Genomic DNA, 14982 nt, shown 5'->3' on the forward strand with positions numbered 1-14982 from the left:
CAGACAATTCCTTCGACCTCATGGCTTGGTTTTTGCACTGACATACACTGTCAACTGTGGGATCTTATATAGACAGGTGTGTGCCTTTCCAAATCATGTCCAATCAATTGAATTTACCACAGGTGGACTCCAATCAAGTTTTTTATTTTCACTTTGTCATTATGGGGTATTGTGTGTAGATTGATTATTTTTATTTACTCAATTTTAGAATAAGGCTGTAACGTAACAAAATGTGGAAAAAGTCAAGGGGTCTAAATAATTTCCGCGCTGTATATGTACATTTTTTAACAGAGTAATTGATTGGAGAACATATAAACATGTCACTGATTTTAGTGATCCTCAATAATTGAAATCTCCATCCAAATGAATGAATATATTATAAGACTAGGAGTGTGTGGTGTGTATACCACTCTGCCAGTAATCAAGACTTTGCCTCTTTGAACCACTAGCTGCAATGAGAGAAAGTCCTCTTCTGAAGTCACGTCAGCAAGGAAACATGAACATGTTCGGCTCTTAGCGCTTCACAAGGACAAGGTCTCTTTAACAATTGTGTTGGCAGGCAGACTGGTAATGACTTAGGGGGCCCAGGAAACCTCTTTGATAAGTGACTTTAGCCACTGCTGCTGCAGCCTCTAAATTCATGTTTGGAACACTTCTCTAATATGTCTGTTATGTTATTATCTGGAGATCACATTATGTTGTCCTCATAAACTCTCCTTGGCACACAGAGAAGCACGAACACCCTGCCACCTCACCTCTCTGGTAAAAAGAGTGTCTCACTGTCATCTGGCTTTATCTGCCCCTCACTTATTATTTGGCAGAGAAATATTGTTTACATTTTACAATATTTAAGTCACTGAGTAATATTGAACCACATGTTATAATCCTTATAATACGGCCTTATAAGGGTTTGTACATGCTTATAACACATAATAAAGCATTGTACCTGCCGGCTTTAAATAATGTTCTATCTCATATTTCTTTGACCTCAAGACTGGCAAATTATAGTTGCATGAGAACTCTCTAAGAAGCATGATATTAAAACGTAATATGGATACGAAAGGATCCACAGAGAGAATAAAACATCAGGAAGAATATAGGCCTACATTCTTGTGTTGTGTTAGAAAGCAATCACATCAACTGTCCCTGCAAACACAACTCAGCATAACTGAATCCGGCCATAATGTCATAACGCCATATGCTCTGTACTCGCAGTAAACAACTGGCGGTGTAATTTTGAGCATGAACATTTTAGTAGGTTACAATCTCCTCGGTCACTCCCTACTCAGCTGAATTCATGCTTTAGGAGAGCTGTTGGTTTGGCAGCCCCTCTCTCTGGGGCTCCACTGCTCAATGGGCTGTTATTGTACTGCACTATCATCCTGCACCAGGCATATAAGCAGAATGACTCCCTGACACTTTTTCCCCCCACCCCTTATTTGTAGTGTTTTTGAACGTTTTCTTTCCCCCAGGTTTTGCCTTCATTCGCTACTGTCACAATTGCAGTAGGTTGCAAAAGTTGCTGAATAGTAGAATTATATATGAATGAATCATTTTGTCAATAATCAAGAAGGGGGTGGTTTTGTTCGATTGAGAAAGTCTCCATAATGCATTTCTATACAAGTGTGCATCCTTAATCCTCAGCCAGCAGACCTCCACCTCCTCCTTCTGAATCACATTAGAAAGCAACACATCACCAGACAACTAATTCAGTTGTGAGCTCTCTGACCCCAGCTAAATATTAATATATTTGTCCTGCTTCTAAACTAAACAAAGTATTTCCCGACCTTCTTTGTGTATCTAAAAAAAAATACAGATACACTTCATTCCATGAGTAAATGCATTAGCCCATGCACTCGCACACCACTCTACACTCTTAGAAAAAACGGAGCTATCTAGGACCTTAAAGGGTTCTCTGACTTTCATCATAGGATAACCCTTTGAAGAACCCTTTTTGGTTCCATGTAGAACCCTTTCCCCATAGGGTTCTACATTGAACCCAAAAGAGTTCAACCTGGAACTAAAAAGGGTTCTCCTATGGGGACAGCCGAGGGAAACCTTTTGGAACCTTTTTTTCTAAGAGTGCACATAACACCGGTGCTTCCCAAACTTTTTCATTCATGCCCCACTTTCATCATTGAGGAACATCTCCACCCCCAGATCTCCAGATCCATCTCCAGATCAATTGTTGCAGTTTTGTAGCAAATTACCTGCAATTCCATAATTTTGTCATGTCGTATGTGTGATCATGTGATACCTGAGTCATTCAAATATTACAACAAAATCAATGGGCTGAAAACCCTAGCTAAAGAATGTTAGCGGACATGAGCTATTTGATCAGCTGGACATTTTTGGGGCTATCCAAGGTCCGCAATGACTGACATGACAAGAGGAAAACTACTGATTCACTACCCAGTTTCCATTGTTATAATAGAATGCAATAGAATTGTACGTACATACCCCAACCAGAAGCCATGGATTACAGGCAACATCCACACTGAGCTGAAGGGTAGAGCTGCCGCTTTCAAGGAGCAGGACTCTAACCCTGAAGCTTATAAGAAATCCCTCTTTACCCTCCGAACCATGAAACAGGCAAAGCGTCAATACAGGACTAAGATCAAATCGTACTACACCAGTACACCATCTCCGACGCTCGTCGGATGTGGCAGGGCTTGCAAACTATTACAGACAACAAAGGGAAGCAGAGCAGAGAGCTGCCTAGTGACACGAGCCTACCAGATGAGCTAAATCACTTCAAGGCAAATAACACTTAAACATGCATGAGAGCATCAGCTGTTCCGGACGACTGTGTGATCACACTCTCTGCAGCCGATGTGAGTAAGACCTTCAAACAGGTCAACATTCACAAAGCCGCAAGGCCAGGCAGATTACCAGGCAGTGTACTCCAAGCATGCGGAAAGTGGAGTGTCTTGACATTTTCAACCTCTCCCTGTCTGAGTCTGTAATACCAACATATTTCAAGCAGACCACCATAGTCCCTGTGCCCTAGAACACGAAGGTAACCTGCCTAAATGACTACCGACCCGTAGCACTCACGTCTGTAGCCATGAAGTGCTTTGAAAGGCTGGTCATGGTTCAATTCAGCACCATTATCCCAGAAACCCTAGACCCACTCCAATTTGCATACTGCCCCAACAGATCCACAGATGATGTAATCTCTATTGCACTCCACACTGCCCTTTCACACCTTGACAAAAGGAACACGTACGTGAGAATGCTATTCATTGACTACTCGACTGCAGTGTAGGATATGCAATTTTCAAGCAATTAATCTCTACTTTTATCCAATGTAAAAATATCACAATTTCAAATGTTGCTGCTGGTCACATATAACAACAGATTAAATAAATGAAGTAAAGTACGAGGCGGGAGAAAGGGGAACAATGAGTGAGTTGATGAGCGAGTGGGAACGTACAGTATAAAGCATAATTATGTAATCACCAATTGTGAGTGATGAACTGGGCAGGCCATTTTATTGTATTGGTATATTCTAATTATAATCCCAAAAGGGTAAGTACCCTATATCTGTCCTCCAAATCCAAGCAATCTTATCAGTCTTCTCTGGCCTATTTGTAGTACACAGTGAGAGCGTGCGTAATTTACAATGGCAAGAAGACTAATGGATGCACATGCTGCGTTAGCGCTGCTACAAGATCTGAATGAAAACGACTCAGATGGTGGCAGAGAATTTAATCATAACATCTCTGATGATTCGTCTTCTAATTCTGAGCCTCAGCCTGAACCTACACCTATGAGGCCTAAGCACAAAAAAAGCCAGAATGGTACGCACTGAGCAGGTGCCTGTGCCACCAACACATGAAACGCTGAGACAGGAGAAAGGAAGGGAAGGCACCATTTTGGAAAATATCCACATCAGGCAGCATGTGTGCGAGTGTCGGAGGAGATGAGGCTTGTGGAAACTTACGTGGGCAGGGGAGAAATGTCACCGTGGACAATTTCTTTACTTCACTGGCATTCCCGAACAAGTTGCTTGCAATTAAAACAATCCAGGTCGGCACCATGAACAAATTAAGATGGGAGCTCCCTCTGTGCAAAATAAGGCACCTGCACCGCCGTTGTACTCCACAATGGTGCTGAAGAATGACAAGACAACACTCACACTATACCAATGCAAGGCAAGAAAGAACGTTTCTGTGATGAGCCCCATGTGTCCGTCAGTTGCCATCAACGGGGACACAATAAAGAGAAAACCGGATACTGTTATGCATTACAACCAAAGGTATGCCAATATTACATAATATGCATCGTCATATATTGATCAACTTATGCAATGTGTTATGCTCTTCTGTATAACGGGTGTTGTTTTTCCTATGGGAAAATAATCCTTATGTTTTCTACTCTATTCTGTTCCATAGGTTAGTGTGGATGTTTTGGATCAGATGGCACGGCTGTACTCTGTGAAAGGAGGCACCAGCCACTGGCCTGCTGCTGTGTTCTACAACTTGCGTGACTTGTTGCTCAAGCAGTGCAGTTAAAAGGTTGGAATAATACTGTGAAATTGTGAAAATTATAATAATGCTCTTTAAGTGTAAGAGCTGTTTGAAAAGACTGCCTGAAATGTAAGTCTCTTTTGGTCGAATGCAGTTTTGACTTGCCTGGTGACATCTCCAGGCGATAAATTAGTTAAACATAAGCAGCTATTAATCATTTGTATCAAAACAGACCAGAGAAGCTGAATAATTCCATGTCTTCATTTATTCTGAGGTGTCATGCTAAGGGCTGTCTTTCTATTTTTGTGAGTCATTGTAACGCCCTGGCCATAGAGAGGGGTTTTTGTTCTTTATTTTGGTTAGGCCAGGGTGTTACATTGGGTGGGCGTTCTATGTTCCTTTTTCTATGTTTTTGTATTTCTTTGTTTTGGGCCGTGTGTGTGGCTCCCAATCAGTCACAGCTGAAGGTCGTTGTTGCTGATTGGGAGTCACACATAAGGAGCATGTTTTGCCTTTGGGTTTTGTGGGTAATTGTTTCTGTTAGTGTTTTCACCTGACAGGACTGTTTGGCTGTCAGTTTTCTTGTTTTGTTTGTATAGTGTTCTTTCTTTATTAAATATTCAATGATGAACACTAACTCCGCTGCACCTTGGTCTACTCTCTCTCATGACAGCCCTTACAGAATTACGCACCAACAACGGACCAAGCAGCGGAGGAAGGAGCAGCACAAGGAGAGGCACCAGGAGAAAAGCTATCTGGAGTCGTGGACTTGGGAGGAAATCCTGGACGGGAAAGGACCATGGGCTCAAGCTGGGGATTATCGCCGCCCGCAGTGGGAGATCGAGGCGGCGAGAGCTGAGAGGCGCTGGTATGAGGAAAGGGAGCGCAACGGACACGGGAGGCAGCCGGGGCACACGGGGAGATTGTGCTTACCGGAAGCAGCGTGGTACTGGTAAGACTGTGGAGCACACGGTGTCCCCAGTGCGCGTTCAAAGCCCGGTGCGCTACATGCCAGCCCCCCGCAAGTGCCATGCGAGTGCAGGCATCGAGCCAGGGCGGATGGTTCCAGCTCAGCGCGTCTGGTCTCCAGTGCGCCTCCTGGGTCCAGGTTATCCTGCGCCGGCGTTGCACACTGTGTCTCCAGAGCGCTGGGAGGGTCCAGTTCACCCAATGCCTGCTCTCCGCCCGTGCCGGGCCAAAGTGGGCATTCAGCCTGGAGTGTGGGTAAAGAGCGTCCGTACCAGAACTCCAGTGCTCCCCCACAGCCCGGTTTATCCTGTGCCTCCTCCTCGGACCAGGCCTCTAGTGGGTCTCCCCATCCTGGTCAGTCCTGTGCCTGCTCCACAGACCAGGTCTCCAGTGGGTCTCCCCATCCTGGTCCGTCCTGTGCCACCTCCCAGGACTAGGCCTCCAGTGGGTCTCCCCATCCTGGTCAGTCCTGTGCCTGCTCCACGGACCAGGTCTCCAGTGGGTCTCCTCATCCTGGTCCGTCATGTGCCACCTCCCAGGACTAGGCCTCCAGTGGGTCTCCCCATCCTGGTCCGTCCTGTGCCACCTCCCAGGACTAGGCCTCCAATGGGTCTCGCCAGAGCTGCCCGCCAGTCCGGAGCCGCCAGAGCCGCCCGCCAGTCCGGAGCCGCCAGAGCCGCCCGCCAGTCCGGAGCCGCCAGAGCCGCCCGCCAGTCCGGAGCCGCCAGAGCCGCCCGCCAGTCCGGAGCCGCCAGAGCCGCCCGCCAGTCCGGAGCCGCCAGAGCCGCCCGCCAGTCCAGAGCCGCCAGAGCCGCCCGCCTGTCCAGAGCAGTCAGAGCTGCCCGCCAGCCCGGTGAGTCCTGTGCCTACGCCTAGGGCCAGGCCTCTTACATGTCTCCTCAGCCTGGTGAATCCTGGGTCAGTGCCGCAGGAGCCGCCAGGGACGCCTGCCAGCCGGGCGCAACCAGTGTTGCCCGCCAGCCGGGCGCAGCCATCGCCGCCCACCAGACCTTCGGTGCGGCCAGGTGCACCACCTAAGAGGGCGACGCCAAGGGTGGAACAGAGGCCACGTCCCGCACCTGAGCCGCCGCCGTAAGAAGGCCCACCCGGACCCTCCCCTTCAGTGTCAGGTTTTGCAGCCAGAGTCCGCACCTTGGGGGGTACTGTAACGCCCTGGCCATAGAGAGGGGTTTTTGTTCTTTATTTTGGTTAGGCCAGGGTGTTACATTGGGTGGGCGTTCTATGTTCCTTTTTCTATGTTTTTGTATTTCTATGTTTTGGGCCGTGTGTGGCTCCCAATCAGGCACAGCTGAAGGTCGTTGTTGCTGATTGGGAGTCACACATAAGGAGCATGTTTTGCCTTTCGGTTTTGTGGGTAATTGTTTCTGTTAGTGTTTTCACCTGACAGGACTGTTTGGCTGTCAGTTTTCTTGTTTTGTTTGTATAGTGTTCTTTCTTTATTAAATATTCAATGATGAACACTAACTCCGCTGCACCTTGGTCTACTCTCTCTCACGACAGCCCTTACAGTCATTTACAGACTACTGGATCAAACAGCAGTAAATTCTGATTTCAGCTCGTGTTTGAAAACCTGACAAATGGAATGCGACCAAGAGGTTTTATAAATAGACATGCTTCTATTTCATTGATCAAAACAGGAACAAAACAGATTAGCTTGCAACGCCCCAAAGCTATGTGGTGATCTGACTGTGTTGTCATAGAAAAGTAGGCACACCCCGCTGTACTGCTGCAAAAAACATTCAACAGGTTAAACATCTGAAAATACAAATTAGATCTCAAGTGAAAGCCTTAAGCATTCACCCAGAATCAAACAACAGGAGAGATGAATGACACCCAGAGACTTTCCGTCATTTTAAATTGCCACAGTTCTTAATGGTTATCGTCTAACAAAATGTTCAATTCAACACATTATGTGCGATATTATATTGTTAACTTCAGCGGAAAGGCAGTGCAAACGAAATCCCAAACTGTGGAGGGGCCTGATATAAACCTCTTCTATCAGTCAGGCTTTTGTTAGGGTTAGCATTATTAGCAGTTGACTTTGATCCTGATACAAGTTTCCTTCCTAGTCAATAACATCCTCTGATGTCCGCAGGACTGTTCTTTATTTGTTCATACCACTAATGCCACTGCAGAGATTACACAAGGCTGTCTGTCCAAAGTAGATGTAATTTTCTCTGAAATGTTTCAACTGAACTCATCATACACAAACCCAGCCAGAGTCAAATAGAGAAAGGGAGAGAGAGAGAAGGTAGCGGTGGTGAATGTGATGCTAACTAGCTGCCAATGCAACTCTGTCAAGCTACTGCTTAAAAACAGGCTTACCACTCCTGTCCATATGTCACATCAAAGCGTTGGTAGAGGTATGTGGGATGCTTTACTTTCAGAGACCGACGGGTAACCTGTAATCTCTCAGAGTAAACAGCATTTGGCTGGCCCAGGCCCTGCATAGCATTTTGATCACACTCCACTGTCAGAACACCTGTGGACGACTCCCGAAGATAAGACTTGTCAGACATGGTGAGGGGATGGGAGGATGGGACTGCACCCTGAATACCAATAGCTGGGGGGACAAATAACCATCTGAAGGTAATTCTATTCCAAGGTCCCTTTGGCGACAGCATGCGGCTGAGAAATCGTAATTAGTTCAGATAATGTTGGGTGATTAAATCAAACGTGGCACCAGGTACTCTTTGTAGAAAATAGGGTGTATAATGGAAAGACTATACAGGGGTTTCTGCTTTAAATCCACATGTCCATATGGAGGTCTTTCCGGTGCACAATGACGTTAAAACACAGTAGCTCAATGGTCTTCTGTTTTGATTACATCTTCAGACATCAACGATCAATGCGGATCATTTGTTACCAAGGTAACGCATTGGTGAAATCATTATTTTATGGAGAGCATAAAGGTGAACTAATGTGTTCTGTTTGAAGGTGGATGGGAAAGATCCCCTGAGCTTCGATTACTTATAAAATGAATTGCCCATGAAATGTGGCCACATGGATATCTATAATGGGTATATTAGCACATAAAGATAACCAATGGTTTTAATCAAAATCAATATGCATGAGCTTGTGTTATAGCCTAAACCCTCACATCATAAATCATGTACATTGATGTAGGTTGGTCATTATAGACAAATGAAAATCACATAATTTCCAGTGATGGGTTATAACTGTTTAATACTGATTTAAACTATATATATATTTCAACGCTATTACAACGCCATCATGACCCAGTGTCCTTTATTTACTGGATCCAGGAAACTGCTCTACCTTTTCCCTTATTCACAGGATGTCCTCTGTTTCTATGTAAATTACCACATACTTTCTGCTCTCATTGCTGATAGTGGTAATGAGAAACAGGGAAAAGCATGTACTTGTCACTGTTGGCTGGAGTGTGGTGATAAACAGTCCCAATTAGCCATAACCTTCACTGAGTGACCCTGGCTTTACCCAGAAATCTGTTATATTTGTTTGGAACAAGCCCATGTGTTGACGTGTCGGGCGCTGTGGAAAAGAGAGTGGGCGCAACAATTTTCCACGACCATTACAAGCCTCACTTTTTCTCTGAAAAAGGCCATTTACTTTGGCCATCGCTAAACTGACATTTTTGTTCCTGTATTTTGTTTATAACTTATCCAGTAAAATACCCTGAAAACAGATTTTTATTTACAGTGTTATTAAGTTTGACTTGACCTAGTGTTACAAGGATTTCTCAAGCACAATACTGTAAACATGTGACTTTTGTCTACTTGGTTAAGCACTCAATACTATGGATAAGGAGAGCACTTTCAAAAACTGTTCTACAACTTGATTCCGGTTAAAGCGTACTTATCGCTAATTTTAATTACGGTTCATTATTATAATCACCCCATTTATTATGATACTTATAATTAGATGTGCATATGAGTATTCAAGAGGACTCCGAGCCTTGATTATGGCTGGCTGCAGTGTATCCTGTTTGTTTCCTATTCGCATGATAACTTATTTCTGTCATTAGAGTCTATGATGATTTGAATATTTAGCTTGGTAAGAGACTTACCAATGCTTACCAAACTGTTCCAAGGTTTATGTTTATTTCAATCCCATAGCAATGCAACAGGATTCTCTGACAAATAAAATTGTAAAAAGTGAGCAATAATGAATCAGGAAAAGGATAAGGTGTGATGTTTCTTTTTTATTTTGATTATGAGAATTTATTCAATATTAACTTCCTGCAGTTTCAATGAAATAGCCTAATTAATGACAGGGGGAAGGAAGTATACACTCAGTGTACAAAACATTAGGAACAGCTTCCTAATATTGAGTCGCACCCCCTTTTGCCCTCAGAACAGCCTCAATTCGTCGAGGCGTGGACTATACAAGGTGTCGGAAGCCTTACACAGGGATGACTCGTTGACTCCAATGCTTCCCATAGTTGTGTCAAGTTGGCTGGATATCCTTTGGGTGGTGGTCCATTCTTGATACACACGGGAAACTGTTGCGTGAAAAACCCAGCAGCGTTGCTATAAGGGCACAAGGCGAGACCCAGATGCAGAGACGGGAGGCAGATGGTTTGAGTCTTTGATATTTATTAATAATCCAAAAGGGGCAGGCAAGAGAATGGTCGTGGACAGGCAAAAGGTCAAAACCAGTTCAGAGTCCAGGAGGTACAGTGTGGCAGGCAGGCTCGAGGTCAGGGCAGGCAGAATGGTCAGGCAGGCGGGTACAGAGTCCAGAAAACAGGCAAGGGTCAAAACCGGAAGGACTAGCAAAAGAAAATAGAAAAGGCAGGAGCACGGGAAAAACACACTGGTTGACGAATTGGCATAGATAGACAGAAAACACAGGTTTTAATACCCAGCGGATAATGGGGAAGATGGGTGACACCTGGAGGGGGTGGAGACAAGCACAAGGACAGGTGAAACAGATCAGGGTGTGACAGTTGCAGTTCTTGACACACTCAAACTGGTTCACCTGGCACCCACTACCATACCCTGTTCAAAGGCACATCAATATTTAGTCTTTCCCATTCACCCTCTGAATGGCACACATACACAGTGTCACGTCTGCTCCCACTCTTCCCCCCCTGGCGCTTGAGGGCGCCAGGCTGCCCTGCATCACACACTCCTATCATCCATTACGCACACCTGCCTCCCCTCGTCACGCACATCAGCGATATTGGACTCACCTGGACTCACTCATCGCCTGTTATTACCTCCCCTATATTTGTCAGTTCCCCAGCTCTGTTCCCCGCTTCTGCATTGATTGTCTTTTGTTTGTGTTACCTGTTCGCTGACGCTGTTCCTGTCTCGTTCCATGTCCGTTCTTTATTAAATGTTTCACTCCCCGTACCTGCTTCGTCTCGCCAGCGTCATTCCATGTGACACACAATCCATGTCTCAATTGTCTGAAGGCTTACAAATCCGTCTTTGACCTGTCTCCTCCCATTCATCTACACTGATTATCCACATGTGTAGATAATGTATTGTAATGGTACATTTTTGTACCTAATATTTTCAATATAAAGGTACAATCATTGGAGGCATGGCTTAGTGGGGGAGTGGCCTTCAGTGCTTTTTGTCTATCCATGAGTGGAAGTGTTGTACCAGTGGTCTATTGTTATGTTCATTTTGAGTATGTCCATTGCCGGTTCTGAAGTCTTAATAAAGGCTTACATAGAAGCATGTGACAAGAAAGAGCTGTAATAAATATTGTAGTGACCTTCACCCAACACTGAGCAACCTAGTCAAGAGGTACAGACCTCTTGGTGTAATGGTTAAAGTGTTCGCATCCCGGTCGGGGCTACCCCCTGAATTTGTTACATTGGTGTCAGAAGTGGTGTGTACATGTGAGGGACTTGGTATAGAGAAAGGGTATGTTTTCGCAACTTAAAAGGAACAAACGGCTTTGTCACTGTCACAGTTTACGTCGGTGAAGGAGGACCAAAAAGCAGCAGGTATGAGTAAGCTCATCTTGAGATTTATTCACTCCAAAATGAACGCCAAAATAACAAAAGAGAACGAACGATAAACTGACAGTCCTGTAATGTTGACACACACTAAACAATCTCCCACAAAATACAAGACAAACACACCCAACTAATATAGGACTTCCAATCAAAGGCAACACCAAACAGCTGCCTTCAATTGGAAGTCCAACCCCAATTAACTCAACATAGAACCACACACTAGACTAAACATAGAATACATGAAAACCAAACAGTGCCCAAAAACCACGGAATACTTAAATCAAATGCCCCGTCAACAAACACACCACCCCGAACCACATAAAACGAATACCCTCTGCCACGTCCTGACCAAACTACAATACCAATTAACCTTTATACTGGCCAGGACGTGACAGTACCCCCCCCTTAAAGGTGCTAACCCCGGAAGCACCTTAAAAACAAAAAAACAACAACCCCAAACAACAACAACAAAAAATTCCCCCTTACTAAAGGAAGGGAAGGGAGGGTGGCTGCCGTCAACGACGGCACTGTGCTACACCCCCCCCCTCCCCAACCCACCTATATCAGGAGGTGGCTCCGGTTCTGGCCTTTCCAGGCAGTCTGACCAGTCTGGCCGCTCGGGGCAGTCTGACCAGTCTGGCCGCTCGGGGCAGTCTGGGCAGTCTGGCCGCTCGGGGCAGTCTGGGCAGTCTGGCTACTCGGGACAGTCTGGGCAGTCTGGCAACTCGGGACAGTCTGGGCAGTCTGGCAACTTGGGACAGTCCGGGCAGTCTGGCCACTCGGGGCAGTTCAGCGCAGTCTGGCCACTCGGGGCAGTTCAGCGCAGTCTGGCCACTCGGGGCAGTTCAGCGCAGTCTGGCCACTCCGGCAGTTCAGCGCAGTCTGGCCACTCCGGCAGTTCAGCGCAGTCTGGCCACTCCGGCAGTTCAGCGCAGTCTGGCCACTCCGGCAGTTCAGGGCAGTCTGGCCTCTCTGGCGACTGTTGACTGGCGGGCAGATCTGGTGACTGTTGACTGGCGGGCAGCACTGACGACTGTTGACTGGCGGGCAGATCTGGTGACTGTTGACTGGCGGGCAGATCTGGTGACTGTTGACTGGCGGGCAGATCTGGTGACTGTTGACTGGCGGGTTGACGCACTATAATCCTGGTGCGTGGTGCTGGTACCGGATATGCCAGCTTGGGAACACGCACCTCTAGGCTAGTGCGTGGAGCGGGAACAGGATATATAGGACCATGGAGGCTTACTGGCGGTCTCGAGCTTAAACCTGGCATCGCCCTTTCTGGCTGAATGCCTACTACCCCCTGGTAACTGCGGGGCGCTGGTATAGCGCGTACTGGCCTAAAAACACTTGGCCTCGCCATAACACCCATTACCCCGAAGCATAAGACCTGTCCATTAACTGGCCTCCGAGAAACAGTCCGGGGATTTGGCCTGGGGCGCCAAACTTGCCCCGCCAAACTACCCATATGCCCCCCCAAAAAAATTCTTGAGGTTGCCTCTCGGGTTTAATCGCCAGTCGTGTTCCTCGGTAGCATTCCCGGTCTTTGCTCCATTTCCTCCATGTATCCAATCCAAATTCCCTCTGCTCCTTCCTCTGCTGCTTGGTCCTTTGGTGGTGGGAGATTCTGTCACAGTTTACGTCGGTGAAGGAGGACCAAAACGCAGCAGGTATGAGTAAGCTCATCTTGAGATTTATTCACTCCAAAATGAACGCCAAAATAACAAAAGAGAACGACCGATTAACTGACAGTCCTGTAATGTTGACACACACTAAACATGGAACAATCTCCCACAAAATACAAGACAAACACACCCAACTAATATAGGACTTCCAGTCAAAGGCAACACCAAACAGCTGCCTTCAATTGGAAGTCCAACCCCAATTAACTCAACATAGAACCACACACACTAGACTAAACATAGAATACATGAAAACCAAACAGTGCCCCAAAACCCCGGAATACTTAAATCAAATGCCTCGTCAACAAACACACCACCCCGAACCACATAAAACGAATACCCTCTGCCACATCCTGACCGAACTACAATACCAATTAACCTTTATACTGGCCAGGACGTGACAGTAACCGAAAAAGGCAAAACATCTTTTGGCTCTTTTAAGGTTCCAACTGCAAGGGTACCTATAAGTAATGGTACAATGGACTACTTTATAGGGTACCCCTACAGGAACAAGTGTTTGTTATAGGGTAAGGTGTGATGTTATTGGGTACAATTCACTACCTTTTTTATTGAGAGTGCATTATGATCTTAGTAAGATCTGACTGTACAGAGACACTGGGAAATGGGTATTAAGTTAGCCCATACTTTATTACAGTAACGCCGCCCAAGTAGATACCCCTCTGTCTTAACTACAGATGGGGAGACTCTAGGAGCGTATGGTTAGCTGTTCCTCCTCAGTTAGGGAGCAGGAGAGTAGCTGTCGGGGGATTGGCCACCGACCCTGTAGCTGTGAGCAGAGCAGACATCAAGGAAACCCTCCCTAACTGACTGCCTTCTGATCCCTGGGAGACTAGAAGATAGAGGATGAATACGTCATTTCTCCAGATGGATTCCCTCCATCTTTTAATAAAACAAACATTTTACAGTAAACCATTTTTAAGCCATTACAGTAACCAATTTTCAAGCATTACAATAATCATTTTTCAATCATATCACCTCCCAATCCAGAGTGATTGTGAGAGGGAAGGGGGTCGTTAAACTCTGAAGGAACCATAATATTCAGATGTGAAGCCCCATCGTTCAACAGATTCAGCATCTTACAACAGCAGAATGCTATGCTGTTCACCTGCAGTGGGAGTTTCCCAATGTTTCCTATTTCCCCAAAACAGCTGCCTAAACGCTTCTTAAAACCTGAAGGAGCAAATGAAGGATCCCCAGTTATTCCTGACTGGTAAGAGGGCATCACTAGAGGGCACACATTAGTGTGTGTGTGTGTGTGTGTGTGTGTGGGAGATCCCCCAGTCTATATGGCTCTTCTGTAGGGCACCCTGCTGAACACACCAACAGCAGACTGGGCCGGGGGCTCGTCCTGCCCTCCTAATAAGAGATTCCGTCTGCTTGGGGCCATGCCTCATATGGCTGCTAGGGCCAGGCCTCATATGGCTGCTGGGGCCATGCCTCATAAGACTGCTGGGGCCATGCCTCATAAGACTGCTGGGGCCATGCCTCATAAGGCTGCTGGGGCCATGCCTCATAAGGCTGCTGGGGCCATGCCTCATAAGACTGCTGGGGCCATGCCTCATAAGGCTGCTGGGGCCATGCCTCATAAGGATGCTGGGGTCATGCCACATATGGCTGCTGGTGCCATGCCTCATATGGCTAATGGGGCCAGGCCTCATATGGCTGCTGGGGCCAGGCCTCACATGGCCGCTAGGTCTCATATGGCTGCTAGGGCCAGGCCTCATATGGCTGCTAGGGCCAGGCTTCACATGGCCGCTAGGTCTCATATGGCTGCTAGGGCCAGGCCTCACATGGCCGCTAGGGCCAGGCCTCATATGGCTGCTAAGGCCAGGCCTCATATGACTGCTAGGGCTAGGTCTCA

The 14982-nt window shown here is 46.5% G+C and overlaps 1 pseudogene; it reads right to left on the minus strand.

Annotated features, from left to right (window-relative positions):
- Positions 1 to 14508, minus strand: part of LOC115179267 (patatin-like phospholipase domain-containing protein 4) — an 87571-nt pseudogene extending 73063 nt beyond the window's left edge.
- Between the last annotated feature and the right edge of the window lie 474 nt (positions 14509 to 14982).

Source organism: Salmo trutta, chromosome 39, assembly GCF_901001165.1.
Source record: "Salmo trutta chromosome 39, fSalTru1.1, whole genome shotgun sequence".
Lineage (NCBI taxonomy): Eukaryota > Metazoa > Chordata > Actinopteri > Salmoniformes > Salmonidae > Salmo > Salmo trutta.